Raw genomic sequence first — 20,996 nt, forward strand, 5'->3', positions numbered from 1 at the left:
TTTGTTTCTTCTGTGTTTTGAAAACATTGCCACCAAGACATCCTATTCAGTTGTGATTCAAGTCGTAATAATCTTGCCATTCACAGGTATTTAGTCTCTTCTTAGGTATTCATTCTTAAGCCTGCTTTGCGTTGATTGCTGTTTTCTCAGTGTGTTTTCTTCTTTCACCACTGTTCTTTCCACTCATCCTCCGTTCCTCTTTCTCCCTGTGATGATAAACATTTTTTGAATACATTGTCCCTTGGAGATCTCCTCCCTTCCAACATCTTTTAATGACCCATCATTAATTAGTGAAAGGTTTAAAAAGAATTAGGGATGACTACTCTAGAATAAGGAGTAGTTTGATATGGTTTAGGCTTGGATTTGTTGCTTCATCAGATCCCATGGATAGTCTCAATTGTTTGCTCAATTGGTATTATGTGTAGCTGATTTACTTATTTTTAATTAAATTTTTTTGGTGCCACTTCTGGGGCTTGGACTCAGGGTCTGGCTGCTGTCTCCCTGTGCTGTTTTGCTCAAGGCTAGTGCTCTACCACTTGAGTCAGTTTCAGTTCTGGCTTTTTGGTGTTTAATTGGTGCTAAGAGTCTCATGGACTTTCCTGCTCAGGCTGTCTCTGAACTGTGATCCTCAGATCACAGCCTCCTAATCTGTGAGGATTACAGACATGAGCCACTGGTGCTGGAAATAGCTGATTATTTTGAATAACCATAGCTCACTTTCCCCACCAAAATATGAGAAAAACATTACCACCACCATTTCCAGATGGAGAAACCAACACTAAAAGAATTGAAGTTCAAAGAGCTCATGTGGAGCAAAGCTTGGCTTTCAATCCAGGGTCCTTTGCCTCAGATCAGTGCTCTTTCTCTTGTGTCAAACCACCTCTCCAAGGGGAAAGCTAGTGAGAAGGAAAAATGGTCATTTGTTGGTCTTTTAATTCCATTCCACCCTTTTGTCTTCCTCTGAATCAATGAACATTTATTGAGCATTTACCTTAGGTCAGGCACAGACTATAGGTCTGGAAATGAGAAATGGAATAGTGTGTCTGTCCTTGGCAAGCCCAGGGATTTGGCAGCGTGATCAGAACCGTGCTTGGAGGTATGGCAAGCTGTTCTGCCTGCCACCAGCCTGGAGGCGCAAGAGTGTTTGGGAATGTGTCTTAGAGAAGGCTTGACCACATGCAATCTAGAAATGATTGCTTCCGACCTTAAAAGTAGCCTGACCGTATTTCGTAGCATTTTAACACCCTGCTTATGAAAGTCGTGTCTCAATGTCACTCCTTGAGGGCAGTCGCCATTTCTGTACCCTCTAGGCGCACCACCTGTATTATCAGTGCTTTCTTTCAAAATGTTCTCAAACCAAGGATACATTGTGTTTTTAAATTTTTATTTATTTATTTATTGCCAGTCCTGGGGCCTGAACTCAGGTGCTGGCACAGAGCTTGTTTTGCTCAAGGGTAGCACTCTTACCACTGAACCACAACTCTACTTCCAGCTTTTTGGTAATTTGGTGGTGATTAGAGTCTCATAAACTTTCCTGCCCAGGCTGTCTTTGAACCTTGATCCTCACATCTCAGCCTCCTGAATAGCTAGGATTACAAGTGTCAGCCACTGTGCCCAGCTAAGAATTATATTTTTCTTATCCTTAAGTAATTGTACAAAAGGGTTATCATTCAACAATATCCGTTTATCTGAGTACAGTGCAGCTTGCTTGGGATGCATTTGACTACCTCTTGAGATATCTCTTATTTCCTGTGTTCTTCCTGAGAATGTTTGGTTACAAAGCCATCGTCTCTGCCAGGTGCACTGGGCTACCATTAAACTCTGATTCACTATGCTTCCATACACTCTTTCTCTTTGGAAGCATTTAGCTAATTCTTTTCCCTCCCTCCCTCCCTCCCTCCCTCCCTTCCTCCCTCCCTCCCTCCCTCCCTTCCTCCCTTCCTCCCTTCCTCCCTTCCTTCCTTCCTTCCTTCCTTCCTTCCTTCCTTCCTTCCTTCCTTCCTTCCTTCCTTCCCTCTTTCCTTCCTTCCCTTCCTTCCTTTCCTTCCCTTCCTTCCCTTCTTTTTTTCTTCCTTCCTTCCTTTCTCTCTCTCTCCCCTCTCTCTCTCCTCTCTCTCCTCTCTCTTTCCCCTCCCCCCCCTCTCTCTCTCTTGTGCCACAATGCCATTTCCAGCCTTTTGAGGGTTAATTGGAGATAAGAGTCACATGGACTTTCTTACTTCTGCTGGCTGTGAACCAAAACCCTCAGATCTCAGCCTCCTTACCAACTAAGATTACAGGTGTGAGCCACTGGTGCCTGGCCTTTGACAAATTCTTAATAATTTCCTCCTCTCTATTTTTCCTCTATTTCCCTCCCCCCCCATTATGGATGAGAAGATTTTGTTTGAAAGGGTCACACAGTATTCAAATGTTCCTTTGGGGTTTGCAACTGTTATTCTGTCTCTCCTCTTACCCATGATAGTAGATATTGATGACAGGTATTTTGATATGTTAGATTCTTTTTTTTACTGTTTCTAACTTTTTGTGTGCTGTAGAAAAATTAAGGATGGTTTGCTTCATTCCCCTGAATCCCCTGTCCCCCCACCCCCTGTGTCCAGCCTCCCCCATTACCAATGTCCTCCATCAGACCGCCACATTCATTACAATTGGTTGGCTAAAGTTAATACATAATAATCACTCAGAGCCCATAGCTTACCTTAGGGGTCCACTCTTGGTGTGATACATTTTGTGAGTTCAGCCAGATGTGTAATGCTCGGTTTCCATGGTTACAGTGCTATATAGCGTAGTGTCACAGTCCAGGAAAGTCCTCTGTGTTCTACCTGATCATTCATCCTTCCTGTCTATCCCATCCCCTCCGAACCATTGGTCTTTTTATTGTCTTGATAGTTTTTCCTTTCCAGAAGGTCATACAGTGGAAATTATGTAATAGACAAAAGGTTGTTCTTTTCAGATTGGCTTATTTCACGTGGTTCTGTGCCCTTAAGGTTCTGCTGTGTCTTGAAACCCATTTCTTACCAGTGCTGAATAATAGTCCATGATGGAGATGCACCACCTTTTCCTTACTCATCACCTGCAAGGGGAAATCTTGGTTACTCCCAGGTTTGGGCAGTTATAAATAAAGGCACTATAAACATTGGTGCACAGCTTCCTGTGTGGGGATGTGTTCTACTAGGTTTGGTTAAGATCAAGAAACACATTTGCTGGATCATATTCTGTTAGTAAGAGAGCTCCAGTCATGCCGCATCTTTGTCAGTGTTCTGTGTGGTCAAATGTTCTGGGTTTTGACCTTTAAATAAGTGTGTGATAATATCTTATTTTTTAAAACTTTGCCTTTCCTTGTTGATATATGACGGGAAATATCTTTTATGTGCTTATTTGTCACCTCTATACCTTCTTGGTAAAGCATTCGGTAGAGTCCTTGAAAAAATGTATTTGTTTTAAAAGCAAGTTATTCTTGTTGAAGTTTTAAGTTTTTTTTTTGTGTGTGTGTATTTTGGATAACAATCCTTATCAGCTATGTCTTTGGAAATTTTGCCCAATCTGTCTCTGCCTTCCCCTTTTCTTAAAAGGACCTTTAGTAAAACAGACATTTCTTTATTTTAAAGTTCAGATTCTTGATGGTTGCTTTCGCGGACCAGGCTTTTGGTGTTCTCTCTCAAAAGTCACCATCTACTCGAAGTCATTGGTTTTTCTCTTGAAGTTACGTTCTAGAGGTTTTTATTTTTTTATTGTATAGATACTGTACATAGGGGTTGCAGTTACATGAGTAAGGTAATGAGTACATTTACCTTCTAGAAGTTTCGTAGTCTTACATTCTTGCCTTGTTTCATGAAAGGCCTGAAGTAGTTTCGATCTGAATTTGAGCTCTGTTCCGATGCGCACGGTCAGTGTGACCGTGGGGAAGGCCTGCAGCCACCTGGAGTCTCAGCCTGTGGAGCAGTGATGTGGGCTTGGCTCTGCCCTCTTTACCACGGCCTCTCTCCCTGAGGGCCAGCCATTACTACGACTGTTATCACTAATAACAATAATAATATTTTGTCTATTGTGGGGCTTGAACTCAGGGCCTGGGCACTGTCCCTGAGCTTTTTTGTTCAATGTTCTATCACTTTGAGCCATAGCTCTATTTCTGCTTTTTGAGTGGTTAACTGGAGAGGAGAGTCTCACAGGGACTTTCCTGCCCAGGATGCCTTCACCATGATCCTCAGATCTCAGCTTTCTGAGTAGTTAGGATGGCAGACGTGAGCCATCGGTGCCCAGCCAGCCCTCATTGTTGCAGCAGCCTCCCGGGTGCATGATTGCTGTCCTCCTGTAGGCTGTCCTCCACATTGCCACTGAGTGATCTTCCTGAGATTAAAATGGAATCTTGTTTTATAGAAAATAACCTCAGCTGGTGAAGGTGACTTACAAGACAAGACTCTTTGCATTCCAGCATAACTTCCCTTTCTTTGTACTGTGTTTATTTCTGGGACTTCTGAGCCACAGACTTACTGAGAAGTCAGGCACCTGCCTGCGTCTTTCCCACCAGCCTTTTGCCAGGTTTTAGTTTCAGTGCCATGGCCTCCAGGAACCCTCACCTGATCTTCTCTAGTCTGGATCAGGTGCTCTCTCGCCTCCGTCCAGCCCCTTCCCCACCCCTTCTCTCTCTCATTGTAGCGTGGTGACACTGAACTGAAATTGCCAATGTGTGGCCACCTGGGTTGATTATTAAAATGTTCCAAGTTCCCATCGCAGTGCCTGCACACAGTACTCTAATCGTCGAACGAGTCTCAGTCTGACCATTTGTGCCCCAGGCACAGTAAGCTGGCTGATTCTCTGCCAGTCATGTTCTTCTATTGTGGTCATGGTGATGATAACTAACCTTGTCCTTTACTTTCCCAACAGACAAGGACGTGAGCAGTGCGAGTTATAACCTGTCCTCTGCAACAACAGGCAGCTACTACAGTTGTGTCAGCCAGATCACCATAGGTGAGCAATTGAACCATTTTTTTTTTGTGTGCGATGAATTACAGTTACCTGCAAAGGGAGAGAGACTAAAGAAAGAGCGAGAAGAAAATGGACATGCATAATAACCTTTTCCTATTGGAATCCTGGCGATTGCTTGTGGACTCCTCTCCCTAGGGCGCCCTCTGGTGGATTCTTTCTGCTTTGAAATAAAATGGGAAGAAGCAAGGTCCAGAGTCCGTAGTGGGACATCCTCCCTAATCTTCCAACTTGTCATCCTTTTGCTTTAACCTTCTAATCCAAGCATAAGCTGAATTGTTACATATTTGCCATTATAATAAAGTCACTGTTTTGAAAAGATAAAAGAAAAGCCGGGTGCTAGTAGCTCATGGCTGTCATCCTAGCTACTCAGGAGCCTGAGATGAGGATCACGGCTCAAAGCCAGCCCGGGTAGGAAAGTCAGTGAGACTCTTATCTCCAATAAACCACCAGAAAACCAGGAGTGGCGCGGTGGCTCAAGTGGTAGAGTGCTTGCCTTGAGGTGAAGAGCACAGAGACAGCGCCCAGGCCCAGAGTTCAAGCCCCACAGCCGACAAAAAAAAACAAAAAAACCTGGGCACTGGTGGCTCAAACATATAATTCTAGCTACTCCAGAGGTTTAGGTCTGAGGATCAAAGTTCAGAGCCAACTCAGGAAGACAAATCCTCGAGACTCTTATTTCTTAATCAGCTAAAAGCTGGTAGTGGAGGCATGACACAAGTGTTGGAATACCCTCATTGAGGGCAAAAAGCTAAAGAATAGCACCTAAGGGTAAAAGGGATCAGGAGAGGGGAACTTTCACAACTGGGAATAGAAAATGTGCATTACCATAGGTAATGCATGCATACAGACATACATATAACAAAACAAAGCACCATTAAATGTTCACTAGAAGCCAGTGTCCACCAATGCTCAGAGTAAAAGACTGCTATTTCTTATTTGAAGAGCTTGCTAAGCAGTGGTTGAAGCACGGTGCTAAAAAAAACCAATGTGAGACTTTATTCTCCTTGGGATCCGAACAAGTCAAGGAGAATTACATAAGAAAAAATGTTTTCTTCATGTTACTGTCTGCCTTGCGGAATGCACGTTGGTACCAGCAGTAGTTGAATGATTGTCAGCATTAAAAGGCATTCTGTGCTTTGAGGAACCCCAGTACCTACCACTAGCCTTGCCCCTCCCACCGCTTGCCTTCTCATAAAGAACACTTCTGTGCCATACATACCTTGTGGCCTCCTCAAAATCTGAGCTCTGCAGTTTGGAGCTTGTGGTTCTCTGTCCCTCTCCTCCTCATGGTGGGAACCCCACAGAGCCAGGAGTACAAGGGCACACATAATGTGTTTGCTCACTCAGTTCTCTCTCTTTCTCTCCCCACCCCATCCCCACCCCAGGGGGCCTCTTAGCCAGCTTCCGTGTGGTTTACCACATTCAGACAGCAAAGCTTGACCCTTGTTGTTTTGTTTGTTGAGTTATTCTGTTCCTTTTTCCTTCTGCTCAAAATTTCCTTGATTTCAGAATCTTGGGCATTGTCTTAGCAGAGAAAACAAAGATGATAATTACAGTCAGCATTTATATGGTGCTTACCTGTCAACTGCTCCTTGGCACCTTCTTCCTCCTGATTTTACTCAATCAGACTCTCAGAGGAAGATGTAAGTATTTCTTCATTTTGCAAACAAGGAAACTTGATTTTTTTTTGCCACCCAGCCAGTTATTAATGTACCCAGGATTTGAATCCAGGTCTGTTGGACACAGAAGCTCATGCTTTTCAATACTATCATGATTTCACAAACTCTAACAGAGCAAACTCTGATAGAAAGAAATAATAATGATGAGCCTCTAAAATCGATTTTTAAAAATACTTTTATCGCTATCATTGAAATGTTAAACAGATGGCTCACCATCTCATAAGTCAGGTAATGAGAACATTCCTTTTTTCTGGACATTGTCCTCTCTTCCCTTGCTTCCCTCAGTTTACCCCTGTCCCATATCCCTGCCCACCAGTCGCATAGTATAATTGGTTTTTAAGTTCTTTTACTGATGTGATGATATTACTATGTTCAAACATAAAGCCGTATATTCCAGCTAGCCATGAAATTCTAGTCAGATTTAAAGCACTGCATTCCTTGACTCACCACATTTACTTTAATTGGTATTTGCTGTTGGTTATGTGCTGGAATGCAACCACAGCTCATAAGATAACGTGTCTAGCTATAACAGTGGAGGTCCTCAGAGCTTAGCTAATGCCTAGCTATGCTGCTAGGCACTTCATGGCAAGTCTGTATTGCCCACACCTTTCTCTGTCCAGCCCCCTGTGAAATCTCTGTTAATGCCCACTGGTGCAAGGCTATTGGATCTTCATTTGGTATGAACGAGCTTTGACATACCCATCTCTCTCCTTTCCTCATTAAGTATACACAGGGAACGCCAACCTGACAAAAACACAAATGTAACCCTAGGCACTAAAATTAAGTGCAGAACTTGAACCAGAATAGGCAAATCTTAATTTGAATGATTCTCTTATACATGAAAAATAAAGACCGCTGAACAATTCTCCTGGAGAGCTCACAGTCTCTGGTTTGAAAAGACAGAATAACCCAAAATACTACTCTTAGAGAGAAATTCATTAAATAGTAGGAGGTCCTTTAAGGTCAGGAATGAGAAGGTGACAAAATGGATGCTCCGAGGAAAGACTGTTGTGATGTTGAGCAGGACTGAGTTGACGTGGGAGAGTCTGGGATCGCAGGAGAGTGTGTGGTTGTGACTGCAGTGTTGTCATAAGGCAGTCATAAACCAGGACAGTGGGAGAAAGAGGCAGGTCTGGAAGGATAGGCAAAGGAGAGCTGGCAGTGTAGAGGTAGAGAAGTATACCATGAGATTTTAGGTCATGGTGACAGAGAACCTAGCCATTGTCATAAATTCGGAAGACAGGAAGAGTATGTGATGGTTACAGGTTAGAGGAGCGGGATTTGAGGCCTCCTTGAACCCTGCCTTCTTGGAAGGCCTCACAGGACATTGGAATTTTGAGGGAGATGGCCAGGAGATAATACTAGTGGCATTAGCCACCGAGAGAGTCTTTGACTGAGTCTTTGAAAGAGGCTAGCGTGGTCAGAGCGTGAGTGAGTGCTTTCAGTGTATAGAAGACCAAGGCCCAGACTTTGGGCAAAGTCAAAATAAAGTAGAAATAAGGACAGAGATAAGAGAATGAAGCAAAAACCTGTCTTGGAAAGCTCAGAGAATTTCTGGACAGGGAGGCTGTGGAGAGTCAGAGTTGAAGTCTGCCCTGGTGAGTGTCTCACAAGCAGCATGAGTGGCTGGGAGCCAGGTTGCACAGCTCTGCCAGGTGGTGGCTACTTCCCTTTGAAGACACGTTTCAATACGAGTGGAGGGCAGAGAGTGGGACATGATCTAGTAGTACTTCTGGGAGTTCTCCCTCACCCCACTCAGTGCTGTGCTAAGCCCTTTTCCCTGTGTGTACTCATTTACTGCTTATAAAAAAATCCTGAGATAAATGATATCATTGCTCTCATGGGCACGGCAGAGGAGTAACCAAAAGATCCTAGAGACAACTCAGAAACTCAGTTTCCTGAGTTTCAGATAACTGAGGATCAGATGCAGGCCTCCCCTTAGGCTGCTCCATGGTAGTAGTGGTGCGAAAGGCCTTTCCCACTCCACCTCCTTTGCTCAGCTTATCTTCATGGGCAGCCAGATGGCTACAGTGATTCCAGACATTGCATCCACATGGTAGTGATCAGGGAAAGGAGCTGTGTGCCTTCCTTGGGCCTCTACCTAAGGGGCGGGCACACATCCTGGGGGTCTCGATACATTTCTGGCATTTCTGGCAGGGCTGGATCCTCACCACCCATGCTTGAACAAGCCCCACTGACAGAGAGATAGCCGTGCCTTGGTCCTATCAGGCCCCTGGGAGGCTCTGAGAATGAGGTCACCTTGTGTCACAGGCTTGCAGGGGTGTGGGTGAGACAGGTTCCTAAACAAAATGGACACCTTTGGAAGGAATGAGAGGGATGGATTGTGCGTAAAACACAAACCAGCGCCCAGAGGCTGTCCAGGACTAAGTCCTCTTCAATATTTATGATAAAAGCAACAAACTAACAATCACATATTCAAAGCTTAAGAGGCAGGACTGATCTCTTTGGATTATCTAGTTTTTTTTTTTTTTTTAACATCTTATGTTTCCCTCCATCTCCTGTGTATTTCAGCTTTTCTTTTACAATAGTTCATCTCACCCATCTGTGAGGGTATTCCATTTCAGACAGCCGTTCTTGTGTGGCTTCCCGATTAATGTAGTTCCCATAGGAACCTATGAGCTGCCAAAAGTAGAACCATCCTCTTCCCTGCCTGCCTCCCCCCCCCCGAAATCCTGGGAACAGAAAAAAAAATACAGTGAAAAATGACTCTTTTCAGAAATCATTCTGGCTGGATGTTGGTATCTCACACTTGTAATCTTATCCACTCAGCAGGCCGAGATCTGAGGATCACAGTTCTAAAGCTAGCCTGGACAGGAAAGTATATGAGACTCTTATCTCAAATGAACCACGAAAAAGTTGAAAGAAGGGGTGTGTCTAATAGTATGGACCATTTAGGTAGAGAACTAGACTTGAGCAAAAAGCTAAGCGATAGCACCCACCCTGAGTTCAAGCCCTACCACTGACATACTACACTCTCTCTCTCTCTCTCTCTCTCTCTCTCTCTCTCTGTTTATTCTCCATTATTCAAGAGGACAACTCCTTATCTTCTGGTTAGCCATGTAGTGGAGACTTAAGAACCTTATAGGCAATTAACACTGATTTTTCTTAAGACAGCCTACAGTTTTGGGGGGCTGAGAAGAAGGAGTTCTTCCATGACTCCCTTCACAATTTTGGATCCAGTGCTGACACTGAACTGAGAGGGAGCTGAGATACCTGTCCCTGCCTCCCGCCTCCCTCCTCAGGGGACGTGATGGGGATTTGAGGAAGAACCGGCAGGCCAACTTGTGACATTGCCATTCTTTCTTCTTAGATACCAGCTGTTCCCCTGGTTGGCTCTCCTCTCAAAATACTGTGACCTCATTGCTACTTTTAAATTTAGACTGCCCCATTTAGGTTCCATTATAATTATGCAAATCTTATTATAACTCATTTGTATCAATACCAGGGATTCAAATATTTGCTAATGAACTCCATTTCAAAACGAAAACAAAGAAAATGCTTGCATGCCATGTGAACAATGTCTTTTACCATTAAGGAAATGCTGTGAATTAGCTATAAATTTATAAAGGGCATGATAAAACCTGAAATTTTATAAAGAGTCCAGAGTTCTTTAGAAATAAAAGATTTTTTGGGAGGAAAGAACCTATCCTTATTAAATGATTCTGATGAATTAGAGGCATTTTGAGTATTTATTGTCTCTAAGGTCTAAAATATGGCATTTTGATATGTGTAGTCACACAATAATTGCAGTAAAGCAAATTAACATTTCCATTGTCTCATGGTTACCTTTCATTTCGAGTATAGTAAAAGCACCAAAGCTTTACTCTTTTAGCAAACTTCTAGTGTGCACTATCCTAGTTTTAAGCACAGCTCATTGCATCTCCAGATTTACTCAACTTACGTAAGTACAACTTAGTCCCTTTTAACCTACATCTCCCCACCCCTTTGGTATCTACTACTTTGTTCCCTGTTTCTATATATTCATCTTTCTTTCTTTTTGAAGATTCCATATATACACGAGATCATGTCATAGTTTTCTATTTGCATCTGGCTCATTTCACTTACAAATATCCTACAGGATCATTATACTGAGGCTGGTGGTTAGAATTCCCTTTTTAAAGGCTGAATAGTGTTCCACCTTGTATAATTACTGGTTTAGCCATTCATCCACGAATGGACACATAGATTTTAGAGACATAAAAACAATACTTCCACAATGTACTCTGTGTTTTGTAATGATTGCAAAAGGGTTGGAGAAGGTGGAAAAAAAGAGATTTAACTTTATGAATGAAGTAAGGAGGCTGGACCCTATCATTTTTATTCTTGAAAGATTCTCTAATATAAATACAGGAAGATGCACTTTCAGTTTTTTAAAAAATAAAAAAATATGATGGAATGTGAGTTTAAATAGAACATTCTGGAATCTAATTTCTGTGGCCTCAGACTGCCTTAGAGGCTATAGGAAATTCACAAGCGGTGATCACAGACAAATCTGCATCAGAAGATAAGTCTAATACATAAGATCAGCCTAAAAGAAAAGAACACAGCATCAGAATGATCACTTCTTTCTCCATTCATCGCCTCTCCTGATAAGCCTCATTCATGTGCTCTGACCATGGTGCAGGGGTATCTAGTGGGGAAGGAGGTCCAGACCAGGGACGGTTGTACATTCCATTCGCCAGCAGCATTCCAGTGGCTTCCCTTTGTCTCTGGTTCCATTGCAATTTTTATTGATTAGCTCAGGGAGCTGATGATCCCTCACTCAAGAAAAGGCATTCCCTGCAGTTCCCTTAGGCACCTTGTGGGAAGATGATCAAACCAGAAAGGTTGAAATAACCCAATTATGATGCTCTCAAGCTATCTGGCCAACCTGTTTTCTTCTATGGAAAAGTGTTCAGAAAGGAACAAATGATATAAAAGCAACTTATCTGGGAAAAGTCTCTATTTACAGCTTTCAGAATCTCTCTGTCTCTCTCTTGCTCAAGGCTAGAGCGTTACTACTTTGAGTCTCAGCTCCACTTCCGGTTTTCTGGTGGGTAGTTAATTAGAGATAAGAGTCTCACAGATTCTCCTGTCCGGGCTGGCTTTGAACCATGATCCTCAGATCTCAGCCTCCTTTGAGTAGCTAGGATTATAGGTGTGAGCCACAGATGCCTGACTAACATAGGGCTTTGATCGTGGCTACTGACCTCATGTGTTTGTCTCACCAGGTTATGATGTTGCTGGGCCTGTTGCAATTGGGCTTACCCACTGGAAAAATCCTTACGCTCAAGGCAGACCCACCCTCCCATCAGATCTGCCTCTCTTCATCTCTAAAGATGCAGGCATCCCCGTGTACCACCGGTCCTTCACCCGCAAGGCTGACCTGGCCACACCTCTGTCTTGTCCAGCCTCACTGTCCATCACTCCAGTGCCTTCTTACAGCAGCAGCAGCCAGGAGACCCTGAGTCAAGACACAACAGGTAACAGAGTTGACTTCTTGTGGGAAGTTCAGGACTCAGGGTATCCAAGATTCCTTCATGGATTTGCCTGACGAACAAGTTACACATGTATTTCTGCTCCTGAGCTACCATAGACTTCAGCCATACCTCTAGAGTCATTGCCTTTTGTAAATTAGAGGGACCAGAAGGAAGGTGGTATGTGTTTGAAATAGGTGAATGAAGTGTTAAATCCTTTTGGTAAGATGTTATTTGGATATTAACTCTGAATCAGATTCTAAGATCTGACTATATGACTTTTGTTCATTTGTTTCACTTCTGTAATTCTCTCTTTAGTGACAATGTACCTAAACCTGGACTAAACTCTGATAGTCAAAAGAATCATCAAAAAGTCATTTTTGAATTAGTTAAAAACCAATTCATGTTGCTCTGTCAGGCTTATCGAAGTCAAGAGTCTGTACACTGCTGCCCATGGACTAAGTCAGAATAGTTGCCTACTTGTATAGCTCAAGAACAAAGAATAATCTTTACATTTATGGGGTTGGAAAACATTTTTATGATAATAATATTTCAGAACATGTGAAAATTGAATAAAAATGAAATTTTAGTGTTCACATATCAAATTTTATTGCTACAAGCTATTATCATTTATTTCTGTGTTATCTCTGGTCTGTTTTTATGGCAAGCAGAACTGAGTAGTTGTTGCCAATTCTTTCTGGCTCATAAAGCCTAAAACACTTATTATCTGGATGCCCTTGAGAATATGTTTACTGACCACTGGTCTATGTGGTGCTTGGAAGGGGTGACTTAAACAGTCAGGGCAAGAAGATTTTTTTTTTTTTATAACATCTTACCACCCATATCACACTTGAATTCAGTTGTAGAAACGTTGTTTATCCATCTACCTAGGCAATGATGGCCAGTGAGTTGTTTTGTACTTCTAAAGTCTGAGTTGGTAGTATATGATACAGTCTAGCCAGCCATGTTTTCCTGCTGTAGATACAGGACTTAGAGATAATGCTTTACTCAGCCAAATCCAATGTGTATAGCTTCTGTTGTGGAAAGAAATCTTTGAAGGCTGAGATCCTACAACACTTAACAATTCACAGATGCTGCCACCTAGAGATAAAATGCTGAAGTGCTGCAGCTCCAGACTCAAAACACAGTCCTACAAACTTTATACTACTACTACTGCGGAACTTAGGAAAACTAAAGATCTCTGAGCCCTGTCCTGGGAAATATTGTGTTCATGGTACAGGGTGAATTTTGGCCCTCTATACTCTGCAGATTTCCCCTTCTTCTTGGCTTCTGTTTCTTAAAGTTCTCCTTAGGGACATTTCTAAGATATCTTTGGTTATATGACTAAATCAGAATCAAAGAGACTTGTATTGAAGAATGATGGAGAAAATTTGCAAAACATCAGCTCTACATATGGTAAAATTAACCACATTTTTTGTGAATACTGATGCGAGGGTTACTCGATGTCTGGGCACTATCCTTTAGCTTTTTTGCTCAAGGCTGACAGGATCCAGCCTCCTTACTTCATTCATAAACTTATTTATATCCTTTTTCTACCACTTGAGTCACAACTCTGCTTCTGGTTTTTTGGTAGTCAATAGGAAAGAAGAGTCTCACAGACTTTCCTCCCCAGTATGGCTTCAAATGCTGATCCTCAGATCTCAGCCTTCTGAGAAGCTAAGATCATAGACATGAACTGCAGGTACCTGACTTAAACCATCTTTCTGTTTATCCTGATTAAGAGTCAGTTTGACAGCAGAGAAAAACATGACTTGGGCCGAACAACTTTTCTGAATAGTGAGTTTGAAATGCCCTGGGATTTGGATTTTATTATGAAGGAAAATACTTCTTGCTTTAGCTGACTAGCATCTGAAGTTAGGAAATCAAGGGCCTTCTTAGACCATGCAGCGGGAAGGTTATGGCATTTTGCAACAAAGATGAGGGCAGTGGCAGCTGTCACGTGGTTGTTTTTATCACTTTCTCCATCAGCCTGCTTCTCTCTTTCCATAAAGCACACCACACTCAGAAGCAGTCAGATTTTTAGAGGAGGTTTCTATTTTTAACTTGTAGGCTTTCAAAAACAAAATAAAAGCCCATAATTCTCTTCATTCCTGGGAACTTTCCTTTCCTGATGAAAAGCCTATTTCTTTTTTTCCTAAGCAACTGTTTGTTGTTATTACATTCCTATTTAAATCTTATACAAAGCAAGCCCGACATTTAAAGATATACTACAGAAGCATGGAATAACATTTTATTATGGAAAATTGTGGATGTTAGTTTACCTTCTGCCTGTATCAAAGTTCTGATTCAGTGTGGCCAGACATTCATTCATTCATTCATTTATTATTTCAGCAGCTTATTGATTTTTTTTGTGTGCTAGTACTGGAGCTTGAACTCAGGGCACTGTCCCTGAGCTGCTTTTGCTCAAGGCTAGCACTTTACCATTTGCGCCACAACTCCACTTCCAGCTTTTTGTGGTTAATTGGAGATAAGAATCTCATAGATTTTCCTGCCTGGGCTAGTTTTGGACCATGGTCCTCAGATCTCAGACTCCTGAATAGTTAGGATTAAAGGTGTGAGTGACCAGCACCCAACAGCTTATTGATTTTAATATGTAAAATCTTTACATGAAGACTTTTATTTTCTCATCTCATTACTGATTTTAAATCTAAAGTTACTTTTGTTATTATACATGACTTCTTTTGTGGTACTAGAGTTTGAATTCCGAGCCTTGCACTTGCTAAGCTGGCGTTCTACCGTTTGAGTGACTCCTTCGCTTAGAGCCAGTTTTCTTAAAAAATTTCTAGTGCTGGGGATTAATCTAAAGGCCTTGAGCAGGCTAAGATACTGTTTGAATACTTGCTTATACCCACAGTCTTGGCAATCTAAAGGCCTTGAGCAGGCTAAGATACTGTTTGAATACTTGGTTATACCCACAGTCTTGGCAATGTTTCTTTTTTTTTTTCTTTTTGTGCCATTTCTGGGGCTTGAACTCAGGGCCTGGGCGCTGTCCCTGAGCTTCTTTGGCTTAAGGCTAATGCTCTACTTCTTGAGGCACAGCACCACTTCAGGCTTTTTTCGAGTAGTTAATTGTAGATACGAGTCTGAAGAACTTTACTACCTGGGCTGGCTTTGAACTAACATCCTCAGACTGCAGCCTCATGAGTAGCTAGTATTACAGGCATGAGCCACCAGTGCCTGTAAGTCTTGGCAATGTTTACAGATGTTTTTAGTTGTAACAATTGGGTAGAAAGTAGTACAGGCCAAGTAGTATAGGCATCTGTGGATAGAAGCCAGAGCTTCTATTAGTTATCCTACAATGTGCAGGATATGGCCTCTAACTCATTCCTCTGTGTCCACTATCAATTCTTACCTCTTTCCCTTGGTGTTTTTTCCTCTTGTGTATTGAAACTTGCCTTTGCAATGCAATCCCTCCTTTTGAGTATTTGCAGAGCAGATTTCTCTCTCCTTATAACTGTCCTTGATGAACTGTGTTTTTGGCACCTTTGGTTTTTCCTTTTCTCATGTTTTGCTGTGTCTTTTGGCTTTCCTTTAATTGTATCACAGGCTGCCCTTAAGTCTTTTCTTGTTCACTTGGTCATCGGTTTCTCAAGCTTGACACTTTGGACATTTTAACTAATTCTTAGCTGTAGGAATTGACATTCTGATCAGTGTTTGATGTTTATCTGCATTTCTAGTTTTAAAGAGCACCTATCACTTGTGTCAACCAAAACTATCTCCACATGTAGCTGAATGTCCCCTTGAATGGATTGAAGGGGGTGGCAAAGTCATCTCCAGTTGCTGACCATTGGTTTATACCAATTCAATCTAGTTCTACTCTCTGGAGCTTTGTCTGGTGGGAGAATATGGTAATTTAATCATTGGGGAAGGGCTCATGGATTATAATAGTTTTACCCTTTTTCCCCCCAAGAGTCTTTTTCCTAACTGTGCCTTAATCTAAAGTCTAGAGGGAATTTCTTTCTAAAGAAGGAGGTCCCCCTTCCTTGAAGGACAGCATCTTTTGACATTCATTCTCTCTGTCTACCAACCCCTTGTATGTACACTGTGAAATTAGGTCACAAGCCAGATTTCCTCTGTTTGTGTCAGCACCACCAGTAATCTCCCTTCTAAGCAATAACTTGTCCCTTTTGCATTGTGTTCTCCTTTCCCAGTCTCCTATGTTTTACCACTTCCCCTTCACTGGGCTCCTGTTACAGTTGGGATTTTAGAGAGAGAACATTGTGAATTCCTAAGTTTCCTTGTAGATTTCATAACTGGATGTGAAGGGAGCTATGAAATGTCTGTCCTGTGTTGGAGGCCATAGTGATCATTTCCCAAGACTGTAGCTTTTTCCTTTCTGTCTGAAGTCTGAGCAGGGCTGTAGAAGATGTTCATCTGGTGACATAGCTGGGTTTCATAGTACATACAGAAATATAAGTTGTATCCAATTACGGTGATGCCGTGAATTAACCTGGGGTGTAGGGTGCCTTAGAAGAGGTGCCCATTTAATAGCAGGAATTCAATGTCTTTCAACAAATTGTGACCAGATACTTTCAGTATGGATGCCACAGGAAACAGGGGCAGGTTACATTTCAGAGATACAGTGCCACAAACGGTGACCCTGCAACCCGAGTACTGACGTGACTGGGAGATGCAGCGTGAGCCAACCTTGCCGGGAGCCCCGGGAGCTCACGTGATCCTTGCCCAGAGTCTCCTCACCAGCCTCTGCCTGTGCATGCTATGGCTAGTTCACCTAAAACCTTTTTGCAGTACATTCCCTAGTGATTTCCATGGAGTAGAGTAACCAAGGACCACTTAGCCTCTACACAAACAGAACAATGTGAGCTAGAGAAAGTGAGTTTCTCTTAGTACTCTGCTAAAGTGACTTATAGAAAAGATAGAGTTGGATCTTTTTTGTTGTTCTTGTTGTTTGTATCTCCTCTTGCAAGCCCTTTTACCTGGTAGAGCTAGATGAGTAATACTGAATGTGGTCCTTGATTTGGTTGGATTAATGTCTCTCATGGTCACCACTATTTGCTATTCACTATACTTGTTTATCTGTAGACAGCAGGGCAACTTAGAGGCGAGGTGGATCAGGTGAGGGCTGATGTGCTAAGTCATAAGACTGTATACAGAAGTGGCCAGGGCAGCTGGAGGTAAATGTGTCCCTCACACTGGAGGTCAGGCCCCGAGTGCTTTATTCATTGAGAGAATGCTGAAGAAGGGTAGTTGGGTGGCTGATACTTTGCTATTTCATTTAGGCATTCTGTGTGTTAATGGACATTTGGGAGAAGGCTCAGAGCTTTAAACTGGACATAAGTTGTGGCTCTGTATATCTTAGAATCATTTTGCACAAGTTCTTTGGGTGAGTGAATGTTTATGAGAAGCAAATCACTAAGCATTCTTCAAGTTTACTGTTGGCCTTTTGTTTTCTTAAATTTGGCTCTATTCTTGCTTTTAGAATTCAGGATGCTATCCTTTCATTCAGTTTCTGATTCTAGGTCAAACCTGCTCATTCCTTCTGGATGGGTGGTGGTTCTTTAATTTCAGAAGATTGAAAGTATCAACAAATAAGGAAATGATTGATGGCATACAAGGACAAAGCCACCTAAATGACGGAGCTGTGAAGTTACTTGAGGCCTTCTGATTTAAGAAACTAGAGAGCTTTAATTAAAACTGCATGTGATTCAATTTGCAAAAAGTGATGTACTTTAGAATCAGATGGCACTCAGATCCTTCAATAAAGTTACCCATTCATCTATCGGCCAAATTCTTGCTACCCAAAGTGGGGCCTATAAGAGATAAGAGGGCCTGAGGCTGGGACTGAGGAAAATAGTTTGAAAGTGGTGCGTGTAAGAGATATTCAGCAGATAAATTGGCTAGCATGGTGATTAATGAGGTATGATGGGTGAATGGACATCTCAAGTACTTTTAAACCAAGCTAAAACTAAAGTTCCATAGTTTGGATCAGTGATTCTCACAATTTTAACGTGAATATTAATTACCTGGAGATCTTGATAAAGTGTAGATCCTCATTAGAAGGCCTGAGATCTGCATTTCTTCCTTTCTTTTTTTTTTTTGTCGGTTGTGGGGCTTGAACTCTGGGCCTGGGCGCTGTCCCTCAGCTCTTCAGCTCAAGGCGAGCGCTCTACCACTTAAGCTACAGCCTCGCTTCCGGTTTTCTGGTGGTTTATTGGAGATAGGAGTCTCATGGTCTCTCCTGCCCGGGCTGGCTTTGAACTGTGATCCTCAGATCTCAGCCTCCTTAGTAGCTAGGATTACAGGCATGAGCCACCAGCGCCCGGCTCATTTCTTCCTTTCCTACTTTCTCCTCTTCCTATTCTTACTCCTTCTCTGTTTCCTTCCTTCCCTTCCTTTCCTTTGCCTTCCCTTCCCTTTTCAGCTGCCTCTCTTCCTCCTTCCTTTCCTCCCTCCCTTCTTTTCTCTTCATTTGTCCTCTGGAGGCAAGGTTTCCCCGTGTAGCCCAGGTTGACCTCCTACACACTCCTTCCTTCTGCCCGGTGCTGGCATTACAGGTGTGCGCCATCAAGTCTGCCTAGCGAGTCTGCGTTTCTAAGCAGTTCTCACTGATGCCCCTGTTTTTGGTTATGTAGCTTGGAATTCAGTAAAAGACACACATAAAAATCTTATACCACAGAGTGTATGGTCACCAACATGCAGGTGCTGTGAAGGAAGTGGATCATCCTCTTCTGAAAATCCTGGGCAGTACTATTTTCAGTATAATATGGAAAACCCCACAATAAGAATAAGGACATTTGCTTTTTCCAACAGTTGTAAGTGGGAGGTCTGCTGATGCCCCTGTTACTGGGAAATGGCTGACTTGTGATATACATGTTCTAAGTTTTCCACAGACATTGGTTAGCTGCTAAAAAGGAACCCAATAGCCATGACACTGACTCAAGAGAGAGCTTAGCTGCCTTAGTTTCAGTTCCCTAGAAACGAAGTCTGAGCCAGAAATGCACATGCAAGAAGTTAGGCTCAGTGTGTGGGTGGAGTGGGTGGGTCTGTGGAGTAGGAGGATGAAGGGAGATGAGGGGAAGAGTGAACATTTGGGCTGTGATACTGTACAAGTCAGACCGCAGCCAATTGCATAGGGGTAGCTGCAGCTGGGGCAGTTTTTAACGTTTGTCCAGATGCAAAATGCTTCAAAGAAGGGGTACGACCCTGGGAAATTCTCTTTCTGGGCAATTCCTCAAGAATGATTCAGTTGAGAGCCATCAGAGCCAACACTCATAGCAGCTGGTGGAGTGCGAGCCACGACATCAGCTCAGTAAAGTGAAGCAATTAAGAGGGTATAAATGGGAAAGCAAGTTGGAGAGCATAGAAGAATCCTCAGTTAAACCATAGGATGGCAAACTCTGAAAGCCTTTGGTGGTGGTGAAGAGAGGCGGGGTGAGAAGATGATTGACAACTTGTGCTAAGTTGAGTGAGGCTGTGGCTTTTTGAGATCTGGGCCATCAGAGTCCATTTAGTGGAATTGTGGATACCAATGTGTAAATTACTTTTCAAACTACTATCAAGCAGAGGATCAGGGCTTTGATTCCAGAACATGGGTTCGTTTTCTAGTCACCAAGTACCAGAATTTTTTTGTTGTTGTTTTTCTTTCCAATTTGTAGTTTTCTCCCACGAAATTGTACTTTTGTTACTCAGATGGTTAGGTAACAGACTCAGGTTCCTGTGCCCCTATTTATAATATTACATGTTTTGGAAATGGAGCAATTCTTATGTTTTACAGGTTAACAAGAATACAGCTGATTTATGGCTGGAATCATAGAATGTCAGACTTGTCCATTCTATATGCCAAGCATTGAAATTAAGTGCTGGGTGCAAGTAGACATTCCTTTCTTTATGGAGTGGAAATAGGGGGAAGAAACACTCAGTAATTACTTAAGTGAGAAAACTTGACTAGCTCTGTGAAGGCAAAAACCACTGGGAGCAGGGTTGATTTGGACTTTAAAGATGCAGAAAAGGTGCCTCATAACGCAGTAAGTGGTGTGTCAGTCTCATATAAAGATGCATATATGACTGAGCTGAGAGAGAACTCAAGGATGTGTTGGAGTTTGTGGGCCTGGGAGACCAAAGAGGTGGCTGCTCTTCCCAGATCTGTTACCTCTGATGTCACTGTTTCCAGAAAGATGTGATCTCTTTGAGCCACAGTTTCTTCATCTGGAAATTGGGAGTGTTAATGAGGGCCAAATGATATAAAATAGGCAAATGGATTTTTTTAAACCCTAAATTGCAAGTGAAAGCTGCTGTTCTTTTTTTTTTTTTTGTCGGTCGTGGGGCTTGAACTCTGGGCCTGAGCGCTGTCCCTCAGCTCTTCAGCTCAAGGCGAGCGCTCTACCACTTGAGCTACAGCGCCACTTCCGGTTTTCTGGTGGTTTATTGGAGATAGGAGTCTCACGGTCTTTCCTGCCCGGGCTGGCTTTGAACCGCGATCCTCAGATCTCAGCCTCCTGAGTAGCTAGGATTACAGGCGTGAGCCACCAGTGCCCGGCTGTTCTTTTTTTTTTTTACAATGCCACTTCCAGCCTTTTTTTTTTTTCTGCTTATGTGGTGGTGAGGAATCGAACCCAGGGCCTTATGCATGCAAAGCAAGCACTCTACCACTGAGCCACCTTCCCAGCCCGAAAGCTGCTGTTCTTATTCGTAATGCAAGACAACTTATACCTTCTCCTCTTCTTTTGCCTATCTTCTACTTAGATCTTTAGCAGGGATTGGATATTGAGTCTGGTTGGAATTGCAATGCTGTGTAACTAGTTTCTCACAGCTTGTGGCTGTAATACTTAATCCTTATTTATCATATTATCTGTTGTTTTCATTCCATTCCATTCTG

General features: G+C 42.6%; 1 protein-coding gene across 1 annotated transcript in view; it reads left to right on the forward strand.

Annotated features, from left to right (window-relative positions):
- The first annotated feature begins 4,904 nt into the window (after positions 1 to 4,904).
- Positions 4,905 to 20,996, forward strand: part of Ano4 (anoctamin 4) — a 337,519-nt gene continuing 321,427 nt past the window's right edge. Inside the window, exons 1-2 of the mRNA XM_042693158.1 lie at positions 4,905 to 4,965; positions 11,894 to 12,145. The gene's annotated coding sequence lies outside the window, so the exon portion shown is untranslated. The remainder of the gene's footprint in view (positions 4,966 to 11,893; positions 12,146 to 20,996) is intronic.

The sequence above is a fragment of the Dipodomys spectabilis genome, unplaced genomic scaffold (assembly GCF_019054845.1).
Source record: "Dipodomys spectabilis isolate Male_0828 unplaced genomic scaffold, ASM1905484v1 ptg000163l, whole genome shotgun sequence".
NCBI lineage: Eukaryota > Metazoa > Chordata > Mammalia > Rodentia > Heteromyidae > Dipodomys > Dipodomys spectabilis.